Source organism: Pongo abelii, chromosome 9 (genome assembly GCF_028885655.2).
Source record: "Pongo abelii isolate AG06213 chromosome 9, NHGRI_mPonAbe1-v2.0_pri, whole genome shotgun sequence".
NCBI lineage: Eukaryota > Metazoa > Chordata > Mammalia > Primates > Hominidae > Pongo > Pongo abelii.
Window position 1 is genome coordinate 128106666 of NC_071994.2, and position 7195 is coordinate 128113860.

The 7195-nt window shown below is 40.5% G+C and overlaps 1 protein-coding gene across 1 annotated transcript in view; it reads left to right on the forward strand.

The window, feature by feature from the left end:
* Positions 1-4418, forward strand: part of ROBO3 (roundabout guidance receptor 3) — a 37605-nt gene extending 33187 nt beyond the window's left edge. Inside the window, exon 28 of the transcript XR_008510919.2 lies at positions 3222-4418. The gene's annotated coding sequence lies outside the window, so the exon portion shown is untranslated. The remainder of the gene's footprint in view (positions 1-3221) is intronic.
* Positions 4419-7195: the final 2777 nt, after the last annotated feature.

The following is a 7195-nucleotide window of genomic DNA, read 5'->3' on the forward strand; positions in this document are numbered from 1 at the left end:
CCTGCTAGAGAGGAATGAAAACCCCAGGAGTCTCAGGACACAGCAAGAAGCTGAGGACAGAGGGCAGTGGGGCTGCAGGCTCAGGAGGCTGAGTGAAGTGGAGCAGGGGTGGATTGTAACGCCCTGGTCCATTTCCCCAGGGGCAGGTGGACCACGAAGTGGGGTAGGGTGGGAGACAGGAAGGACTCAGAGCATCTGGGACAAGCTGGGAGATTCCCACAGGGTGTGTCCATATTCAGCTCAGAGATGGATGAAATAAGCTTCTGTGGAGAACTTGGGCAAGTCAGTTTCCTTCTCTGTAAAATGGAAAAAATAATAGTAGTTCCTACCTTAAGGGATAAAGTAATGATGAAACACATAAAGCATAAAACCACTGGCATCCAGTGCCTGATGCATTATGAGTGATCCATAAAGCTGAGCCAACATTATGTATTTATTTTTAGGCCCATCCCATCACTGAAACTATTGGAGGATCCTCTGCAGGAGTATTTTTCAGGCCCTGGAAAGGTGGTTGGAGTAAAAGACTTTTTAAGAGTCTTTCCAGTCCCAAGACCCTGTGTCCATATCTGTAGCAGGCAGGCCTTGCAGGTTTTGAGCCTACAATGTCAGCTCTTGCCCGCTGCCCCCTTTCCCCCACAACCTAGACAGAGGCTACACTCGCCTGTCAGATCCCAACTCATGTTTACCGGTCTCTTCCTTCCAAATCTGGAATCTCAGCCATTTCCTGGAGCTGTTCCCGGAAGGCCAAGGCCAGGCTCTGGGGCTCAGAGGGAGAGTATCCAGCCTTTGTTCCCAATTGTTCCTGGCCGGCTTCTCTGCAGGGCCCCTAACCCAGCTGACGCCCTCCCTTCCTCCCCCTTCCCATCCTGGCTTCGGTGCCAGCCACAGCCTAACAGCCTGTCAAGTAGAAGCCTCCTTCACTCCTCCTCTTTCCTCTCAAACTCAGACCAAGACTGACAAAGACAGAATTGGAGCAAGGAAACACCATGGTCAATACAAACTGGGGAGTTTGCAGAGGCTAAAGAATAGGCAGAGTGAAAGTCATGGAGTGGCAGAGGTGGGAGGATAGGAATTGGGGCCAGAGAACAGAATGTCACTACCCTTAGCACCTCTAATTCTGAAATCCCAAATTCTGTTCTCTGGCCCCAATTCCTACCCCAAATTCTGTGGGTGTATCCTTACACTAACCATAACTCCAATCAGAGCCTTAATCCTCTGTTTAAATCTTATCCCTGGATCCCAATCCTTATCCCTTTGCCACCTGCTAGAGAGGAATGAAAACCCCAGGAGTCTCAGGACACAGCAAGAAGCTGAGAACAGAGGGCAGTGGGGCTGCAGGCTGGGGAGGCTGAGTGAAGTGGAGCAGGGGTGGATTGTAACGCCCTGGTCCATTTCCCCAGGGGCAGATGGACCACGAGGTGGGGTAGGGTGGGAGACAGGAAGGACTCAGAGCATCTGGGATAAGCTGGGAGATTCCCACAGGGTGTGTCCATATTCAGCTCAGAGATGGATGAAATCAGCTTCTGTGGAGACCTTGGGCAAGTCTGTAAAATGGAAATAGTAATAGTAGTTCTCTGTAAAATGGAAATAGTAATAGTAGTTCCTACCTTGAGGGATAAAGTAATGATGAAACACATAAAGCATAAAACCACTGGCATCCAGTGCCTGATGCATTATGAGTGATCCATAAAGCTGAGCCAACATTGTGTATTTATTGTGGGGCAGGCAGAATGGAGTCGAGTTTATTGGGTCAAGGATGTGTGGGGCCAGAGTGATGAAGGGGAGATTCATGTGACACTGAAGTCAGCTGAGGATGAGACAGGAAAGGATGTGTTTGGATTGGAGGATTTACTGCACAGGAGGCCAATTTGGGATTTCCCAGGTACAGAGCCTCCAAGACTGTCTGACTCCCTATCAGCTCATCAAGAATGTCACTGTCGGCAGTCTGCTTTTAGTCTCCTCTGCTTCTACACTGGTTTTGGGGACACTAATTAAGTGCTCGCTAATGTTTTAATGCCAACTGGATTTTACTCCAATCTCCACAATCCAGAAAGATGCTAGGTTTCCTTCAGGGGAAAATAAGGCAAATCTCAAAGGAATTCCAATCCATCACTAGCCCTGTCCTCAGCAGGGTGAGAAAGGAGAGGTGAGACGGTCTGTGTGCACCGCAGGGACAGAGCCCCAGAGGCTCCCACAGCCTGAAGAATGGCCCCTGCCCCACGGTCACATGCCCCGTGCCTGGAGATCACCTTCAGCACAGCCTCGCCCTACTCCCAGTTTCTGGAGAGCTAGGTGCTAACACCTGAAGGTGATTGGAGGGGCAGATTCCTCAGTTGTTCCTGCAGGACACTAGAACTTTTTCTCCAGGGCACTCAGAGTGACATGTGGTGGTGGCTGAGGGGACTTCCCAACAGTAGGGTATGTCTGGATGGCTCCCAGAGACTGCAGGGCTCATTTCCAGCAACCTGGTGCATCCGCATCCTCATTGTCTCATTTCCACAAACTAAGGAAGAGCCGACTGCATGAGTCATGGGGATGATGCGGCTTGGTGGGAGTCGCCTCCATTTGTTATTTCAGGGAAGCTCTGTTCTGGGGCTCTGGTGATGTGCAGTCCTGGTGACCAGTTTAAGCAGTGCCTTCCTTCACCCCTAGTTCTAGTGGTTTGTGTTTTCTAACTCCCCCTTCGTTGCTTGTAAGAGGGAGAAGAGAGGGGAAGCACTAGGTGCCCTTCTGAGCAAGCCTCCAGAGGAAATTTCTCTTCAACCTCTGGTTCCTGGCTTCTTTGGCTTTCTGCTCTGTGATCTCTGAAGATGAACTCTCAGACTCTTGCTGGCTAAGCTGCTAGAGAAAAGGGATAAACTCAGGTGGGATTTGGAGCCAGTTACACTGAGGTTGAGATCCTGCTTCCACCTCTTATTGGCAGAGAGATCTTGAGTAAGTCACATAACCTCTCTGAGTCCAACTTCCCTCATTTGTAAAATGTCTGCATAAGGTTTACAGACAATGGACATGGAAGTTCTTTGAAAACAGTAGATATGTGTTAGTTGTCCTTTGAGTGTTCTGGGATCAGCATGCCTGACCAACACAGCCATAGCCAGTCCCAGCTACCCCTTGATACTCTTTTTGGATTTGAGACTCACACTTTTTGCCTTCTTGTTTTTTCCCCTTTTTTGCTTGAGTCTGCTTGGTCTCAATCTATAAATTCTCATGTTTGTTCCAAGGTGCCAACAGCTGGAGGGAAATTGAGTCAAGAGAGAAGACAGTAATAACCTCCTCTTAGCTGGCTGGAAAACTCACCCTAAGGCCACTTCACTGGACAGCATCTGTTCCCTAGTTTCTGGTCCCATCAACATCATGGGTGATTTTAGGTGCTTGGAATCTAAAATCACATCGAATACTCTCAACCCTACATTTTCTTAACTTTCTCGACACCAATGACTATGGGTCACACCTAGCTTAAACATTGCCCAGTTGGAGATTTCAAGGGCTGCTGACATCAATATTTAACCACTTGCTCACATGTCCAGGAAGAAGGGGAGATCTGTTACTGTTCTTTGTGTTCACCCTGTCAATGCCCTCCAGTCAAAGACCATCAGGAACATACCTATTGTTGAACAAGTTGATTTACTCCTTGTAGCTTGAGAGAGTTCATGCCATGGAGAACTATGGAATGTCTCAGTAAGAGAGCTGTTAGAAAGAACCTATTCTAGGATTTGGGCTTTGATTGGGTGATTTTGAGGAGGGTCCAGGGAAGTGAGGCTTCACTCAAAATTGGGTGAAAGGACATGCAATGATTCTTTGAAGAGGAGTGTCTTTGTAGTATATCAAGTGGTTTTTTTTCTTGAATATGTAGTATATCAAGTGGTTCTTTTTCTATTATAAACAGTGCTGCTCAAAATTGGGAAGAAAGGACATGCAATGATTCTTTGAAGAGGAGTGTCTTTGTAGTATATCAAGTGGTTCTTTTTCTTGAATATGTAGTATATCAAGTGGTTCTTTTTCTATTATAAACAGTGCTGCTCTGAATCTTTATTTTATATGTCCCCTAGTATAACCAGTTAAGAGTTTCTCTAGAAAATAAACCTAGGAGTAGAATATCTGGGTCTTGAGATGTACAAATATTCCACTTTTGATGAAATTAGCAGATTGTTTTCCGAGTCAATTGTACCAATGTCCTTGAGCCACGTCCTCAGAGCATTTGGTGGACTTCGTAATTTTTGCCAGTTTACTAGAAGAAGTGGTATTTTATAGTTGTCTAATTTGCATTGCCTGGTTAAAAAATAGTGAAGCTGAGCATCTTTTCAAGGGTTTACTCACAGTTTAGGTTTTATCTTCTGGGAAATATCTACTTCTACCTTTTGCCCATGTTTCTATTGCTTATTTGTCTTTTTCTCAATAACTCTTAGGAGTTTTTATGTATTCTGGGTAATAATTCTCTGTGGATTAAAGATGTTTTAAAAACAAGTTTGATCTCATATTTTATTTCTTTATGATATAACGGAAGTTGTTAATTTTACTGTAAAGTTATTAATATTTATTTTTATGTTTAGAGTATTCTTTCTACTTTTAAAGAAAACTTCGTCTATACTAAAGTAAATGTATTATTCCATATTTTCTTCTAAAAGTTTAAACATTTTACATTACAATTTTTGAACTAGCACTAATTGATTATTTTATATGGCTTGAGGTAGGGATATATTTTTTTCAGATGGTAGCCTATTATCCCAGCCCTATTCATTGCTTAATCCCAGTGACCTGTTATGATTCATTCATACATCAAATGTTCATGTATACATAGCTTGTTTCATTAACCTATTGTCTTTTCCTGTATGAATACCACACTTTCTCTATTACTAGAGCTATATAATAAGTTTTGCTATCTGGTAGGGTGTTTCTCCTCCCTCCTTTCTTTTTTCAGGAGTATCTTGGCTGTTCTTGGGTCTTCTGCTTGTTAAATTCTTTGAAAATATTGTGAAATTTTTATTGGAATTGTTTGCATCTATAGAAAGAACTAACATTTAAGTCTTCATATTCAGGAACATGTATACCTCTTTTTAAATTTAGATCTTCTACAATGTATTTTAATAAAGTTTTATAATTCACACTATATAGGTTTTACACATATTTTGCTAAATGTATTCTTAGCATACTTGTTAACATTGTGTTGCAGATTATCTGTAAAGACCTCTGCAATAATCCCTACCATCCTGATGCATATCCATTTACAATGCTTTTTTCCTATCTCATGAAGAATAAAATCTATTTCCCAGCCCCCTGAAGCTGGGCTGGCCTTGTGAATTGCTTTGGCCCACAGAATAGAGTAGAAGTGATACCACAGAACTTCCAAGACTAAGCCTTAAGAAGCTTTGTGGCTTCTGCTTTTCCCTATTGAAACACTTCCTAAGATGACCATGTGAAGAAGCTTGGGTTAGCCACATAGAGCAGAGATGAACTCTTTTAGCCAACAGCCAGCATCAATCACCAGACGTGTGAATGAGGCTATCTAAGGCATCCAGCTCCAGTTCAAATCCCTAGATAATATAGTGACCACAGGCAGCACCAGCAAATGAACTGCCCACCTGAGTAGGCAAATTGCTGACACAAAGAACTGCAAACAAATGAAACGCTATTAAGTCATGCAATATTGGGGTGGTTTGTTACAGAGCAATAAAGAACTGAGATATCCTGATATTAGAAATAATGGTTTGTAGATTCTTTTGAATTTTCTATGTAGAAAGTCATAAAATCTGAATATGTGACAGTTTTGGTTTTTTATTTCCAAATTTTATATTGTTATTTCTTTTTCTCACTTTACCAGTACAATGTTGAATAGGCGTGATTGCATCTTTATTTACTTCTTCATTTTAAAAGGAATATTTCTTGTGTTTCACCATTGAGAATGATGTTTGTTGTTAGCTTTTATGGATACTATTTATCAGGTTTTACAAGTTTCCTTTACTTGTAGTTTGTTAAGAGATCTTAGTCATAATTAACTATTAAAGTTTACAAATGCTTTTTTTTGGCATCTATTGAGATAGTTTGTCTCCTTTAATCTGCTAATGTGGCAAATGATATTTATGAATTTGCTAATGTTAAATTATTCTTGCATTCCTGGGAAAAATAGAGTTTGGTCATGATAGATACTCTTTTAATAATTCTTGGATTCACTTGCTTATATTTTGTTTAGAATGGCTTGCATCTATATTCATGAAATTGACCTATAATTTTTTTCCTCTTACTTTCCTTGTTTAATTTTGATATCACGGTTTCACCAATCTCATAGGATGAGTTCAAAAGTATTCACACTTTTTAAATTTCCTGCAATATTTTATACATAATGGAAAATATCTGTTGCTTGAATGTTTGGTAGAACTCTCCTGAAAAAACATTTAAGCTGATTTTTTAAATAGGATGATTTTAATTTTTTTCTGGCACAATTTCTTTAATAATAACAAGACTATTCAATATTTTAATTCTTTTTGAGTCAGTTTTAGTGTGATACATTTTTCTGGACAATTTTCCATTTTGCCTAAGTTTTCAAACTAATTTTGTTCTCTCATGATATAGTTTGGATGTTCATCTGCTCCAAATCTCATGTTGATTTCTAGTTTTATTACATTGTGGTCAAAGAAGATACTTGATGTTATTTCAGTGCTTTTGGATTTCTAAGACTTGTTTTGTGGCTTAACAGGTGGTGTATCCTTGAGAATGATCTTCATGCTGAGGAGAAGGGTGTGTATTCTGTAGCCATTGGATAAAATGTTCTGTAAATATTCTGTTAGGTCCATTTGGTCTATAGCGCAGATTAAGTCCAATGTTTCCTTTTTAATTTTCTGTCTGGGAGATCTGTCCAATTCTGAAAGTGAGGTGTTAAAGTCTATAGCTTTTATTTTCTATCTTTGTCTTTAGCTCTAATAATATTTGCTTTATATATTTGGGTGCTCCAGTGTTGGGTGCAAATATAGTTAGAGTTGCTATGTCCTCTTGCTATTTGAAACGTTATCATTATATAGTGACTGTATTGGTCAGGGTTCTCTAGAGAGACAGAACTAACAGGAAAGAGATATATATATGTATATATATGTATATATATGTGTATTTATAGATGTATATATGTATATGTATAGATTTACATATACATATATGTATATGTACATGTATAGATGTAGATATACATATGTATGTATATACATAA